Below are 17,375 nucleotides of genomic sequence, written 5' to 3'. Positions count from 1 at the left end.
AATATCATATCGCCCTCCCCGGTGTTGTTTAGATATTCAGAGCCGTCATAATCTTCTTCATTCTGATCATCATCTGGCCCGCGAGGATTGCGTATGATATTGAACAGGGCCTCTTCTCCCTCTCTGCCGGTATTGTCCGCCATAGGTTTTGTTTAACTAATCCAAAAGAAATATATTCAAATTACAATGCATGGATGCAATCAATTAATAAGGAAAAACTGAATCAATCATAGTACATAATAAGCATCATCGAATATAATCTCGAATACGTCGTCTCGAATAATAGATATAATCTCGAATACATCGTCTCGAATAATAGATATAATCTCGAATACATCGTCTCGAATAATAGATATAATCTCGAATACATCATCGGATCATGCGGCGCGGGCGGTGGACACCCAAAGAGAAGGAACCCTCACAGGATCATAGCTGAAGTGAGATCCCTGAAGAAACTGCCAGGTATTGGAGAACCTGCCGCCCTCTAACGCAACCATGTAGCGATGGACGTGCTCATCCTCCTCCCTGACACAACGACGTACCACCTCCGGCGGGGCCGGCTCCCTCCGCACCGAAACTGGCCCACGCGAACGCCACCAAACGAGATCAGGGTCGACAACCGGGGTCCGGGTTCCTCATCAAGCGGCGCGCCCCTCCAGGCAGCACCTCCCAGTGCCAGCCCGGCGGAGCCCAGTCCCGGACATGGGTCAGCCGGACGTCGTCGCGGACGGGTCGACGGCGAGGATGCGGGCCGGGCATCGTCGAGAACAAATACTAGCTATATGCCCGCAAAAAGTAACATTTTTTTAATGATTGGATTTTGATAACTAAAATTTCTAACATTTCTATATAACTAACATTCCTATAACATTTCTAACAATGCTATATAACTAACATTTCTAATATTTCTATAACTAAAAAACAGAAAAAAAAATTATAACATTTCTATATATATAACTAACATTTGTATAACATTTCTAATATTTCTATAACTAAAAAAAGAAAAATTTCTAACTTTTTTATAACTATTTCTATAACTAAAAAACAGAAAAATTTCTAACAATTCTAACTTTTTTATAACTATTTCTATAACTAAAAAACAGAAAAATTTCTAACAATTCTAACATTTCTATAACATTTCTAACAATGCTATATAACTAACTATTTCTATAACTAAAAAAAGAAAAATTTCTAACATTTTTATAACTATTTCTATAACTAAAAAACTAAAAAAATGTATGTGTGTGTGTGCCGCTCACCGGCGAGGCGAGAGGCGACGGGGGGCGGCGACGGGGACGGCGACGGGCGCGGCGACGACGGGGATGGCGACGACGGGGACAGGGACGGGGCGCGACGACGGGGACGGGGACGTACGGGCCGGGGCGGCGACGACGGGACGGGGACGGGGCGATGACGGGGACGGGATGACGCGGACGGGCCGGGACGGGCGGCGGTGACGACGGGGACGGGGACGGCGGGGACGGGCGGGACGGGGGGCGAGGGGGAGACGGGGGCGGGCGAGGGGCGGACGGGGACGGGGCGGCGACGGGGGCGGCGACGAGGGATATGGAGACGGGGGCGGCGGGCGACGGGGCAGAGGAGAAGAAGCAGATGAGAAACTGAAATTTTTGAAGTGTTTAGTTATATAGGATGGACCTTTAGTACCGGTTGGAGCCACCAACCGGTACTAAAGGCCTGTTTTGGCCAGGCCAAGCGGCGGGAACCGCACCCCCTTTAGTACCGGTTGGTGCCACCACGGTACTAAAGGGGGTGCGCTGGCGCAAGGTGCGGTGTGGCAAGTTTAGTCCCACCTCGCTAGCCGAGGGGCGTCCGCACTGGTTTATAACCCCCCGTGTGGTAGCTCTCTCGAGCTCCTCTCCAAAGCAGGCCTACTGGGCCTACATGTTCTGTGCTGCCCTGTGGGCCTACTGGGCCTTTGCGGGCCTGCATCCTGGCCCAACAACAGGTTGGGTTTCTAGTCGTATGCAGGCCGCTCTGGCCCAGTAGGCGGGCTTTTTTATTTTTTTTGCTTTATTTATTTTTGAGTTGTTTGTGAATATTTTTGCTTTAGGTACAAAAAATTACAAACTTTCTGTTAGTGCCCGTAGTTTTCAAATTTGAATAGTTTAAATTTTGAATTATTTGAAATTAGTGTGAATCACTAGTTTGTGAATAACTTAACTTTAAAAATCAGTAAAGGCATGAAAGAATTTGTTTGCACATAAAATTTCTTCGCGTTTCAAATGCCAAAACACATAACTACCCTAACTATTACAGAGATTCCCTCCTGGGTGTGAAACACAGAAGAAAGTGATGATAGTGAAGCCGATCACATCCCAGATCTTTGGGTGTGAAACTTTTTCTTCGCGTGTGTCCCTTTGCGCCGTAACCATGGAAAATCTTCATCATTTAACGGGATGCTCGGGTCAATATTCACTGTGAATGGAGCAATTTCATCAAACTTTTCATAATCTTCTGACATGTCTGTCTTGTCATCCACTCCCACGATGTTTCTCTTCCCAGAAAGAACTATGTGCCGCTTTGGCTCATCGTACGATGCATTCGCTTCCTTATCTTTTCTTTTTCTTGGCTTGGTAGACATGTCCTTCACATAGAAAACCTGTGCCACATCATTGGCTAGGACGAATGGTTCGTCTGCATACGCAAGATTGTTGAGATCCACTGTTGTCATTCCAACTGCGGGTCTTCCGTTACCCCGCCTCGTGTCATATTGACCCATTTGCACCGAAACAAAGGGACCTTCAAACCACGTCGATAGTCAAGTTCCCATATGTCCTGTATATAACCATAATATGTTTCCTTTCCCGTCTTGGTTTCTGCATCAAAGTGGACACAACTGTTTTGGTTGGTGCTCTTCTTATCTTGGGCGATCGTGTAAAATGTATTACCATTTATCTCGTACCCTTTGAAAGTCATTATATTCGAAGATGGTAACTGGGACAGCAAGTACAGGTCATCTTCAATAGAGGCGTCATGCATGGTACGTGTCTGCAACCAGCTGGCGAAACTCCTGGTTTGTTCACGTGTAATCCAGTCATCAGACCGCTCCGGGTGTTTGGAGCGTAGCAAATTCTTGTGTTCATCCATATACGGAGCCACCAAGGCGGATTCTAGTAGAACTGTAAGTGTGCTTCAGTGAGAGAATGTCGTCATACATATATTTGTCCCCTCCTAGTGTGCCTTTTCATCCAGTCCTGCCCTTATGCCGCGATTCAGGAACACAATCGGCTTAGGTCAGGAATAAAGTCAATACAAAACTTCAATGACCTCTCATTTTCATGGCCCTTGGAGATGCTTCCTTCTGCCTAGCACGGTATGAACATATTCTTAAGACTCCCATGACCTCTCAAAGGGGAACATATGTAGAAATACAGGACCCAAAACGTTATCTCTTCGCATTAGGTGAACTAGGACGTGCGTCATGATGTTGAAGAGGAATGGTGGGAACACCAACTCGAAACGGACAAGACATGCACCCAAATCATTCTCTAACCTTGTATGATTCTTTCGCGATTACCTTGAGAGATTGCATTGAGAAAATGCACATAGCTTCACAATGGCTAATCGAACGTTTTCGGTAGAAGCCCCCCTCATGCAACCGAAGCAGTTGCGTCATAATCACGTGGCAGTCAGAGACTTTAGGTTCTAGAACTTTTCTGCCATGTTTATTATTCCCTTTATATTCGACGAGAAGCCAGACGGTACCTTAATACTGAAGCAGGCATTCAAAGAAGATTTCCTTCTCTTCTTTGGTAAGAGCGTAGCTTGCATGACCCTGATGGTATGCCGTCTTTCCGTGCATACGTTGCTGGTCCCTCCCGTGCCTCAGGTGTATCTTTGTCTTCCTAACACGCCAAGAAGCCAAGCAGGGTCACACAAAGATCTTCGTCACGTGCATCACGTCGATTTGCGGAGCGGACCTCTAGGTCTTTCAATAGGGCAGGTCCCCAAAATATAGATCTTCTTACAGCATGGTGCGCGTCCAGCGTCATTCGGAACAGGTTGTCCACCAGGACTTTCCAAAGACCACCTTCAAATCCTTGACCATATCATGTACATCAAGCACCAGTACGGTGGCGAGCTTTCGTCCGGTGTACCGCCTCACCTTGAAATGCGGCTTTTCTTTCTACGGGATGCCTTGCTCGGAAGAAATCGACCGATGTCCCAGTACACATTCTCTTACAATAGCCAAATATATACTGTCGGTATCGTCCAAACAGTGCGGCATGCGCGGTATCCCTGTTTGTCTGTCCTGAAAGGTTACTGAGAGCAGGACAATCATTGATGGTCACGAACAGCAATGCCTTTAGGTCAAATTCTTCCCCCATATGCTCATCCCACGCACGTACACCTGTTCCATTCCACAGTTGTAAGAGTTCTTCAACTAATGGCCTTAGGTACACATCAATGTCGTTGTTGGGTTGCTTAGGGCCTTGGATGAGCACTGGCATCATAATGAACTTCCGCTTCATGCACAACCAAGGAGGAAGGTTATACAAACATAGAGTCACAGGCCAGGTGCTATGGTTGCTGCTCTGCTCTCCAAAAGGATTAATGCCATCTGCGCTTAGACCAAATCATATGTTCCTTGCGTCATCTGCAAACTCATTCCCGTACTTTCTTTTGATTTTTCTCCACTGCGACCCGTCAGCGGGTACTCTCAACTTTCCGTCTTTCTTACGGTATTCTCTGTGCCATCGCATCGCCTTGGCATGCTCTTTGTTTTGTAACCAACGTTTCAACCGTGGTATTATAGGAGCATACCACATCACCTTAGCAGGAATATTCTTCCTAGGGCGCTCGCCCTCGACATCACCAGGGTCATCGCGGCTGATCTTAATGCACCGCATACCGGGCAAGCGTTCAAATCCTCGTACTCACCGCGGTAGAGGATGCAATCATTAGGGCATGCATGTATCTTCTGCACCTCTAACCCTAAAGGGCAGACAACCTTCTTTGCTTCGTACATACTCTCGGGAAATTCGTTATCCTTTGGAAGCATATTCTTTATCATTACCAGCAACTTTCCAAATCCCTTGTCAGATACACCATTCTCTGCCTTCCATTGCAGCAATTCCAGTGTGGTGCCCAGCTTTTTCTTGTCACCTACGCAATTCGGGTACAACAATTTTTTGTGATCCTCTAACATGTGCTGCAACTTCTTCTCCAAATCACTTGCGCAGTTTCTCTTTACATCGGCAATGGCCCGACCTAGATCATCAATAGGCTCATCCGATGCCTCTTCTTCAGCTTCTTCCCGCATTGCCGGCTCAGCTTCTTCCCCATTACCGGCTCAGCTTCTTCCCTCATTGTTGTATCATCGTATTCAGGGAACCCATGGCCAGGATAGCTGTCGTCGTCCTCTTCTTCTTCATTGTCTTCCATCATAACCCCTCTTTCTCCATGCTTGGTCCAAACATTATAGTGGGGCATGAAACCGGACTCAAACAGGTGGACGTGAATGGTTCTTGACGTAGAGTAATTGCGACCATTCTTACAGCCAGCACATGGACAATGCATAAAACCATCCGCTCGCTTGTTTGCCTCAGCCGCAAGCAGAAAAGTACGCACGCCATTAATGAACTCGGGAGAGCATCGGTCATCGTACATCCATTGCCGGCTCATCTTCAATACACAGCACCGAAAACATCAAATTAATACAATACATAAAGTTCATACATAAAGATCATACAACACTTAAATGCAACAAACAAATAACTCTCTAGCTAAAGAATTTAAATGCAACAACAAATGCGATCAAGATCGCAACTAAGGTAACAATTGATCCAACAGCATAATGATACCAAGCCTCACTATGAATGGCATATTTTCTAATCTTTCTAATCTTCAAGCGCATTTTCTCCATCTTAATCTTGTGATCATCGACGACATCGGCCAACATGCAACTCCAATTCCATCTTCTCCCCATTCTTTTCAATTTTTCCTTCAAATCCTCGTTTTCTCTTTCAACTAAATTTAACCTCTCGACAATAGGGTCGGTTGGAATTTCCGGTTCAACTACCTCCTACATACAAATATCTATGTCAACTTGATGGGCATAATTTGTCATAAACACATGACAATGCAATAGTTTTAAAAGAGAATATACCACATCTGAATCATAACCCGGACCGAGGGCCGACGGGGACGGATATCAAAACCATGGCACTATGTATAACAAACAACGTATGGGTAAGATAATTATACGAGTAACTATATATCCAAATCACACAAACATCAATTTTTTATATAAAACTTCATGAACAAGAGGCTCACCACAAGGTGGTGCCGGCGACGGGACGTTGCGAGCGATCGACGGTGGTTACGACGGAGATTTAGAAGGTACTAAGTAAACCACACCTACATATGCAAAACTAAGTGTTATTTTTACCTCAAATTGCATATAAATCAAATACTAGCACATATATATATCCTTCCCAAATTACTAAACTCAAATCAAATCACTATAAAGCATTGCATGAGCTAATCTAGCAATGAGAGATGAAAGGAAAGAGTTGCTAACCTTTGTGATCATTTGAATGGATGGGGCCTTCAAATCTTGGGCAAAATGTGTGATGAGCTTGAGAGGAAGAGGGAAAAGAACAGAGAGGGGAGGGGAAAGGGGAAGAACAGAGCGAGCTCGGGTGGACGAAGGGTCTATGTAGGATGACCTTTAGTACGGTTCGTGATACGACCCGGTACTAAAGGTGCTGGAGGGGCCCCGGACTGACAACATCCTGCCACCACTCACTTTAGTACCGGTTCGTGGCATGAACCGGTGCTAAAGGTTCGCCACGAACCGGTACTAATGAGAGCAGCCCGGCTAGCCGTTGGAACCGGCACTAATGTACACATTAGTGCCGGCTCAAATTCAAACTGGCACTAATGCTTCACGTTTGACCCTTTTTCTACTAGTGTGTGTATCACTACGATCGAGATTCAATAAACCATTCACCTTGGGTGTATGACCACAGAAGGTTTTATTCATGTAAACAGAATAACAATTATTATTTGATTTAAATGAATAACCGTATTGCAATAAACATGATCCAATCATATTATGCTCAACGCCAACACCAAATAACATTTATTTTAGGTTCAACACAAATCCCGAAGGTAAAGGGAGTCTGCGACAGTGATCTTATCAACCTTGAAATCACTTCCAACACACATCGTCACCTTGCCATCAACTAGTCTCTGTTTATTTTTGTAACTCCTGTTTCAAGTTACTAATCATAACAGCTGAACCAGTTTTGAATACCCAGGGGATACTATGAACACCAGTAAAGTACACATCAATAACATGTATATCATATATTTTTGTTCACTTTGCTATCCTTCTTATCCGCCAAGTATTTGGGGTAGTTCCGCTTCTAGTGACCATTCCCTTTGTAGTAGAAGCACTCAGTTTCAGGCTTAGGTCTAGCTTTGGGTTTCTTTCCTGAAGTTCCCTTTCTTTTCCTTTGCCCCTTTTCTTGAAACTAGTGATCTTGTTAACCATCAACACTTGATGCTCTTTCTTGATTTCTACCTTCGCCGATTTTAGCATCGCGAAGAGCTTGGGAATCTTAGGTCTAGCTTTGGGTTTCTTTCCTGACGTTCCCTTTCTTTTCCTTTGCCCCTTTTCTTGAAACTAGTGATCTTGTTAACCATCAACACTTGATGCTCTTTCTTGATTTCTACCTTTGCCGATTTTAGCATCCCGAAGAGCTTGGGAATCATTTTCATCATCCCTTGCATATTATAGTTCATCACGAAGTTCTAGTAACTTGGTGATAGTGACTAGAGAACTCTATCAATCACTATCTTATTTGGAAGATTAACTCCTGATGTATACTACACAACCTTCTTCTTGTAGACGTTGTTGGGCCTCCAAGTGCAGAGGTTTGTAGGACAGTAGCAAATTTCTCTCAAGTGGATGACCTAAGGTTTATCAATCCGTGGGAGGCGTAGGATGAAGATGGTCTCTCTCAAGCAACCCTGCTACCAAATAACAAAGAGTCTCTTGTGTCCCCAACACACCCAATACAATGGTAAATTGTATAGGTGCACTAGTTCGGCGAAGAGATGGTGATACAAGTGCAATATGGATAGCAGATAATGGTTTTTGTAATCTGAAAAATATAAAAACAGCAAGGTAGCACGTGGTAAAAGTGAGCACAAACGGTATTGCAATGCGTTGAAACAAGGCCTAGGGTTCATAGTTTCACTAGTGCAAGTTCTCTCAACAATAATAACATAATTGGATCACATAACTATCCCTCAACATGCAACAAAGAGTCACTCCAAAGTCACTAATAGCGGAGAACGAACGAAGAGATTATGGTAGGGTACAAAACCACCTCAAAGTTATTCTTTCCAATCAAACCGTTGGGCTATTCCTATAAGTGTCACAAACAGCCCTAGAGTTCGTACTAGAATAACACCTTAAGACACAAATCAACCAAAACCCTAATGTCACCTAGATACTCCAATGTCACCTCAAGTATCCGTGGGTATGATTATACGATATGCATCACACAATCTCAGATTCATCTATTCAACCAACACAAAGGACCTCAAAGAGTGCAGAACTTCAAAGAGTGCCCCAAAGTTTCTACCGGGGAGTCAAGATGAAAACGTGTGCCAACCCCTATGCATAAGTTCATGTGGTCACGAAACTCGCAAGTTGATCACCAAAACATACTCCCTCCGTTTCTTTTTACTCCGCGTATAAGTTTTGGTCAAAGTCAAACTGCACAAAGTTTGACCAAATTTATATTAAAAAATATGAACATCTACAATACTAAAACTATATAATATGAAAATACATTTCATGGTGCATATGAAAATATTAATTACATATTGTGTATGTTGATATTTTTTAATATAAAGTTAGTCAAACTTTATCAAGCTTGACTTTGACCAAACCTTATATGCAGACTAAAAAGAAATGGAGGGAGTACATCAAGTGGATCACATGATATCCCATTGTCAACACAGATAAGCATGTGCAAGACATACATCAAGTGTTCTCAAATCCTTAAAGACTCAATCTGATAATACAACTTCAAAGGGAAAAATCAATTCATCACAAGAGAGTAGAGGGGGAGAAACATCATAACATCCAACTATGATAGCAAAGCTCGCGATACATCAAGATCGTACCACCTCAAGAACACGAGAGAGAGAGAGAGAGATTAAACACATAGCTACTGGTACATACCCTCAGCCCCGAGGGGGAACTGTTCCCTCCTCATCATGGAGAGCGCCGGGATGATGAAGATGGCCACCGGAGAGGGATTCCCCCCCTCCGGCAGGGTGCCGGAACGGGTCTAGATTGGTTTTCGGTGGCTACAGAGGCTTCTGGCGGCGGAACTCCCGATCTATTCTGTTCCTCGATGTTTTTAGGGTATATTGATATATATATATATATATAGGCGAAAGAAGTAGTCAGGGGAGCCACGAGGGGCCCACGAGGGTGGGGGGCGCGCCCAGGGGGAAGGCGCGCCTCCCTGCCTCGTGGCCACCTCGAAGCTTCCCTGACGTCTACTCCAAGTCTCCTGGATTGCTTTCGTTCCAAAAATAACTCTCCGAAGGTTTCATTCCTTTTGGACTCCGTTTGATATTCCTTTTCTTCGAAACACTGAAATAGGCAAGAAAACAGCATTTGGGCTGGGCCTCCGTTTAATAGGTTAGTCCCAAAAATAATATAAAAGTGTATAATAAAGCCCATAAACATCCAAAACAGATATTATAATAGCATGGAACAATCAAAAATTACAGATACGTTGGAATTGCAACTCAAGAATTGCAACTCAATGCTTAGAACAAAGTATGACTCTATATGAATGCCTCCGGTGGTGTACCGGGATGTGCAATGATGCATGTGTTGGGTTCGTAGTAATTTCAAAAATTCCTACGCACACGCAAGATCATGTGATGCATAGCAACGAGGGGGAGAGTGTTGTCTACGTACCCAACGCAGACCGACTGCGGAAGCGATGACACGACGTAGAGGAAGTAGTTGTACGTCTTCACGATCCAACCGATCAAGCACCGAAACTACGGCACCTCCGAGTTCGAGCACACGTTCAGCTCGATGACGATCCCCGGACTCCGATCCAGCAAAGTGTCGGGGAAGAGTTCCGTCAGCACGACGGCGTGGTGACGATCTTGATGAACTACAGCAGCAGGGCTTCGCCTAAACTCCGCTACAGTATTATCGAGGTATATGGTGGCAGGGGGCACCGCACACAGCTAAGGAATAGATCACGTGGATCAACTTGCGTGTCTAGAGGTGCCTCCTGCCTCCGTATATAAAGGAGGAGAGGAGGGGAGGCTGGCCGGCCAAGGGAGGAGGCGCAGGAGAGTCCTACTCCCTCTGGGAGTAGGATTCCCCCTCCAATCCTAGTCCAACTAGGATTCCTCGGAGGGGAAAAGAGGAGGAGGGGGCCGACCACCTCTCCTAGTCCTAATAGGACTAGGGAAAGGGGGCGGAGGCGCGCAGCCCATCTAGGGCATCCCCTTCTCTTTTCCACTAAGGCCCACTATGGCCCATATAGCTCCCGGGGGGTTCCGGTAACCCTCCCGGTATTCCGGTAAAATCCCGATTTCACCCGGAACACTTCCGATATCCAAATATAGGCTTCCAATATATCAATATTATGTCTCGACCATTTCGAGACTCCTCGTCATGTCCGTGATCACATCCGGGACTTGAACAACCTTCGGTACATCAAAATGCATAAACTCATAATATAACTGTCATCGTAACCTTAAGCGTGCGGACCCTACGGGTTCGAGAACAATGTAGACATGACCGAGACACGTCTCCGGTCAATAACCAATAGCGGGACCTGGATGCCCATATTGGCTCCTACATATTCTACGAAGATCTTTATCGGTCAGACCGCATAACAACATACGTTGTTCCCTTTGTCATCGGTATGTTACTTGCCCGAGATTCGATCGTCGGTATCCAATACCTAGTTCAATCTCGTTACCGGCAAGTCTCTTTACTCGTTCCGTAATACATCATCTCACAACTAACATATTAGTTGTAATGCTTGCAAGGCTTATGTGATGTGTATTACCGAGAGGGCCCAGAGATACCTCTCCGACAATCGGAGTGACAAATCCTAATCTCGAAATACGCCAACCCAAACATCTACCTTTGGAGACACCTGTAATGCTCCTTTATAATCACCCAGTTACGTTGTGACGTTTGGTAGCACCCAAAGTATTCCTCTGGTAAACGGGAGTTGCATAATCTCGTAGTCATAGGAACATGTATAAGTCATGAAGAAAGCAATAGCAACATACTAAACGATCGGGTGCTAAGCTAATGGAATGGGTCATGTCAATCAGATCATTCAACTAATGATGTGACCTCGTTAATCAAATAACAACTCATTGTTCATGGTTAGGAAACACAACCATCTTTGATTAATGAGCTAGTCAAGTAGAGGCATACTAGTGACACTTTGTTTGTCTATGTATTCACACATGTATTATGTTTCCGGTTAATACAATTCTAGCATGAATAATAAACATTTATCATGATTATAAGGAAATAAATAATAACTTTATTATTGCCTCTAGGGCATATTTCCTTCAGTCTCCCACTTGCACTAGAGTCAATAATCTAGATTACACTATAATGATTCTAACACCCATGGAGCTTTGCTGCTGATCATGTTTTGCTCGTGGAAGAGGCTTAGTCAACGGGTCTGCAACATTCAGATCCGTATGTATCTTGCAAATCTCTATGTCTCCCACCTGGACTAGATCCCGGATGGAGTTGAAGCGTCTCTTGATGTGTTTGGTCCTTTTGTGAAATCTGGATTCCTTTGCCAAGGCAATTGCACCAGTATTGTCACAAAAGATTTTCATTGGACCCGATGCATTAGGTATGACACCTAGATCGGATATGAACTCCTTCGTTCGCTGCTTCCGAAGGAGCTATGTACTCCGCTTCACATGTAGATCCCGCTACGACGCTTTGTTTAGAACTGCACCAACTGACAGCTCCACCGTTTAATGTAAACACGTATCCGGTTTGCGATTTAGAATCGTCCCGATCAGTGTCAAAGCTTGCATCAACGTAACCTTTTACGGTGAGCTCTTTGTCACCTCCATATACGAGAAACATATCCTTAGTCCTTTTCAGGTATTTCAGGATGTTCTTGACCGCTGTCCAATGATCCATTCCTAGATTACTTTGGTACCTCCCTGCTAAACTTATAGCAAGGCACACATCAGGTCTGGTACACAGCATTGCATACATGATAGATCCTATGGCTGATGCGTAGGGAACATCTTTCATATTCTCTCTACCTTCTGCAGTGGTCGGGCATTGAGTCTTACTCAATTTCACACCTTGTAACACAGGCAAGAACCCTTTCTTTGCTTGATCCATTTTGAACTTCTTCAAAATTTTGTCAAGGTATGTGCTTTGTGAAAGTCCAATTAAGCGTCTTGATCTATCTCTATAGATCTTAATGCCTAATATGTAAGCAGCTTCACCGAGGTCTTTCATTGAAAAACTTTTATTCAAGTATCCCTTTATGCTATCCAGAAATTCTATATCATTTCCAATTAGCAATATGTCATCCACATATAATATCAGAAATGCTACAGAGCTCCCACTCACTTTCTTGTAAATACAGGCTTTTCCGAATGTCTGTATAAAACCAAATGCTTTGATCACACTATCAAAGCGTTTATTCCAACTCCGAGAGGCTTGCACCAGTCCATAAATGGATCGCTGGAGCTTGCACACTTTGTTAGCTCCCTTTGGATCGACAAAACCTTCCGGTTGCATCATATACAACTCTTCTTCCAGAAATCCATTCAGGAATGCAGTTTTGACATCCATCTGCCAAATTTCATAATCATAAAATGCGGCAATCGCTAACATGATTCGGACGGACTTAAGCATCGCTACGGGTGAGAAGGTCTCATCGTAGTCAATCCCTTGAACTTGTCGAAAACCTTTCGCAACAAGTCGAGCTTTGTAGACAGTAACATTACCATCAGCGTCAGTCTTCTTCTTAAAGATCCATTTATTTTCAATTGCTTGCCGATCATCGGGCAAGTCAACCAAAGTCCATACTTTGTTCTCATACATGGATCCCATCTCAGATTTCATGGCTTCAAGCCACTTTGCGGAATCTGGGCTCACCATCGCTTCTTCATAGTTCGTAGGTTCATCATGATCTAGTAGCATGACTTCCAGAACTGGATTACCGTACCACTCTGGTGCGGATCTTACTCTGGTTGATCTACGAGGTTCAGTAGTATCTTGTTCTGAAGTTTCATGATCATTATCATTAACTTCCTCACTTATTGGTGTAGGTGTCGCAGAAACAATTTTCTGTGATGTACTACTTTCCAACAAGGGAGCAGGTACAGTTACCTCGTCAAGTTCCACTTTCCTCCCACTCACTTCTTTCGAGAGAAACTCCTTCTCTAGAAAGGATCCATTCTTGGCAACGAATGTTTTGCCTTCGGATCTGTGATAGAAGGTATACCCAACAGTTTCCTTTGGGTATCCTATGAAGACACATTTCTCCGATTTGGGTTCGAGCTTATCAGGTTGAAGCTTTTTCACATAAGCATCGCAGCCCCAAACTTTAAGAAACGACAACTTTGGTTTCTTGCCAAACCACAGTTCATAAGGCGTCGTCTCAACGGATTTTGATGGTGCCCTATTTAACGTGAATGCGGCCGTCTCTAGAGCATAACCCCAAAACGATAGCGGTAAATCAGTAAGAGACATCATAGATCGCACCATATCCAGTAAAGTACGATTACGGCGTTCGGACACACCATTACGCTGTGGTGTTCCGGGTGGCGTGAGTTGCGAAACTATTCCACAGTTTTTCAAATGTACACCAAACTCGTAACTCAAATATTCTCCTCCACGATCAGATCGTAGAAACTTTATTTTCTTGTTACGATGATTTTCAACTTCACTCTGAAATTCTTTGAACTTTTCAAATGTTTCAGACTTATGTTTCATTAAGTAGATATACCCATATCTGCTTAAATCATCTGTGAAGGTGAGAAAATAACGATATCCGCCACGAGCCTCAATATTCATCGGACCACATACATCGGTATGTATGATTTCCAACAAATCTGTTGCTCTCTCCATAGTACCGGAGAACGGTGTTTTAGTCATCTTGCCCATGAGGAACGGTTCGCAAGTACCAAGTGATTCATAATCAAGTGGTTCCAAAAATCCATCAGTATGGAGTTTCTTCATGCGCTTTATACCGATATGACCTAAACGACAGTGCCACAAATAAGTTGCACTTTCATTATCAACTCTGCATCTTTTGGCTTCAACATTATGAATATGTGTATTACTACTATCGAGATTCAATAGGAATAGACCACTCTTCAAGGGTGCATGACCATAAAGATATTACTCATATAAATAGAACAACCATTGTTCTCTGATTTAAATGAATAACCGTGTCGCATTAAACAAGATCCGGATATAATGTTCATGCTCAATGCTGGCACCAAATAACAATTATTTAGGTCTAATATTAATCCCGAAGGTAGATGTAGAGGTAGCGTGCCGACCGCGATCACGTCGACTTTGGAACCGTTTCCCACGCACATCGTCACCTCGTCCTTTACCAGTGCCCGCTTATTCCGTAGTCCCTGTTTCGAGTTGCAAATATTAGCAACAGAACCAGTATCAAATACCCAGGTGCTACTGCGAGCTCTAGTAAGGTACACATCAATAACATGTATATCACATATACCTTTGTTCACCTTGCCATCCTTCTTATCCGCCAAATACTTGGGGCAGTTCCACTTCCAGTGACCAGTCTGCTTGCAGTACAAGCACTCAGTTTCAGGCTTAGGTCCAGACTTGGGTTTCTTCTCCTGAGCAGCAACTTGTTTGCCGTTCTTCTTGAAGTTCCCCTTCTTCTTCCCTTTGCCCTTTTTCTTGAAACTAGTGGTTTTGTTAACCATCAACACTTGATGCTCCTTTTTGATTTCTACCTCCGCAGCTTTCAGCATCGCGAAGAGCTCGGGAATAGTCTTGTTCATCCCTTGCATATTATAGTTCATCATGAAGCTCTTGTAGCTTGGTGGCAGTGATTGGAGAATTCTGTCAATGATGCAATCATCCGAAAGATTAACTCCCAATTGAATCAAGTGATTATTATACCCAGACATTTTGAGTATATGCTCACTGACAGAACTGTTCTCCTCCATCTTGCAGCTATAGAACTTATTGGAGACTTCATATCTCTCAATTCGGGCATTTGCTTGAAATATTAACTTCAACTCCTGGAACATCTCATATGCTCCATGACGTTCAAAACGTCGTTGAAGTCCCGATTCTAAGCCGTAAAGCATGGCACACTGAACTATCGAGTAGTCATCAGCTTTGCTCTGCCAGATGTTCATAACATCTGGCGTTGCTCCAGCAGCAGGCCTGGCACCCAGCGATGCTTCCAGGACGTAATTCTTCTGTGCAGCAATGAGGATAATCCTCAAGTTACGGACCCAGTCCGTGTAATTTCTACCATCATCTTTCAACTTTGCTTTCTCAAGGAACGCATTAAAATTCAACGGAACAACAGCACGAGCCATCTATCTACAATCAACATAAACAAGCAAGATACTATCAGGTACTAAGTTCATGATAAATTTAAGTTCAATTAATCATATTACTTAAGAACTCCCACTTAGATAGACATCCCTCTAATCTTCTAAGTGATTACGTGATCCAAATCAACTAAACCATAACCGATCATCACGTGAGATGGAGTAGTTTTCAATGGTGAACATCGTTTATGTTGATCATATCTACTATATGATTCACGCTCGACCTTTCGGTCTCCATGTTCCGAGGCCATATCTGCATATGCTAGGCTCGTCAAGGTTAACCTGAGTATTCTGCGTGTGCAAAACTGGCTTGCACCCGTTGTAGATGGACGTAGAGCTTATCACACCTGATCATCACGTGGTGTCTCAGCACGACGAACTTTGGCAACGGTGCATACTCAGGGAGAACACTTCTTGATAATTTAGTGAGAGATCATCTTATAATGCTACCGTCAATCAAAGCAAGATAAGATGCATAAAAAGATAAACATCACATGCAATCAATATAAGTGATATGATATGGCCATCATCATCTTGTGCTTCTGATCTCCATCTCCGAAGCACCGTCATGATCACCATCGTCACCGGTGCGACACCTTGATCTCCATCGTAGCATCGATGTCGTCTCGCCAATCTTATGCTTCCATGACTATCACTACCGTTTAGTAATAAAGTAAAGCATTACATCGCGATTGCATTGCATACAATAAAGCGACAACCATATGGCTCCTGCCAGTTGCCGATAACTCGGTTACAAAACATGATCATCTCATACAATAAAATTCAGCATCATGCCTTGACCATATCACTGTGGGTTTCGTAGTAATTTCAAAAAATTTCCTACGCACATGCAAGATCATGTGATGCATAGCAACGAGGGGGAGAGTGTTGTCTACGTACCCAACGCAGACCGACTGCGGAAGCGATGACACGACGTAGAGGAAGTAGTCGTACGTCTTCACGATCCAACCGATCAAGCACCGAAACTACGGCACCTCCGAGTTCGAGCACACGTTCAGCTCGATGACGATCCCCGGACTCCGATCCAGCAAAGTGTCGGGGAAGAGTTCCGTCAGCACGACGGCGTGGTGACGATCTTGATGTACTACAGCAGCAGGGCTTCGCCTAAACTCCGCTACAGTATTATCGAGGTATATGGTGGCAGGGGGCACCGCACACGGCTAAGGAATAGATCACGTGGATCAACTTTTTTGTCTAGAGGTGTCCCCTGCCTCCGTATATAAAGGAGTAGACGGGGGAGGCTGGCCGGCCAAGGAGGGAGGCGCAGGAGGAGTCCTACTCCTTCCGGGAGTAGGACTCCCCTCCAATCCTATTCCAACTACGATTCCCCAAAGGGGGAAAGAGGGAGAGGGGGGCCGGCCACCTTCTCCTAGTCCTAATAGGACTAGGGGAGGGGGAAGTGGCGCAGCCACCTTGGGCTGCCCCTTTCTCCTTTCCACTAAGGCCCATGAAGGCCCATATGGCTCCCGGGGGGTTCCGGTAACCCTCCCGGTAACCCGGTAAAATCCCGATTTCACCCGGAACACTTCCGATGTCCAAACATAGGCTTCCAATATATCAATCTTTACGTCTCGACCATTTCGAGACTCCTCTTCATGTCCGTGATCACATCCGGGACTCCGAACAACCTTCGGTACATCAAAATGCATAAACTCATAATATAACTGTCATCGTAACCTTAAGCGTGCGGACCCTACGGGTTCGAGAACAATGTA

The sequence above is a fragment of the Triticum urartu genome, chromosome 3 (genome assembly GCF_003073215.2).
Source record: "Triticum urartu cultivar G1812 chromosome 3, Tu2.1, whole genome shotgun sequence".
NCBI classification, from domain to species: Eukaryota; Viridiplantae; Streptophyta; class Magnoliopsida; order Poales; family Poaceae; genus Triticum; species Triticum urartu.
Note: the sequence above shows the minus strand (reverse complement) of the source record.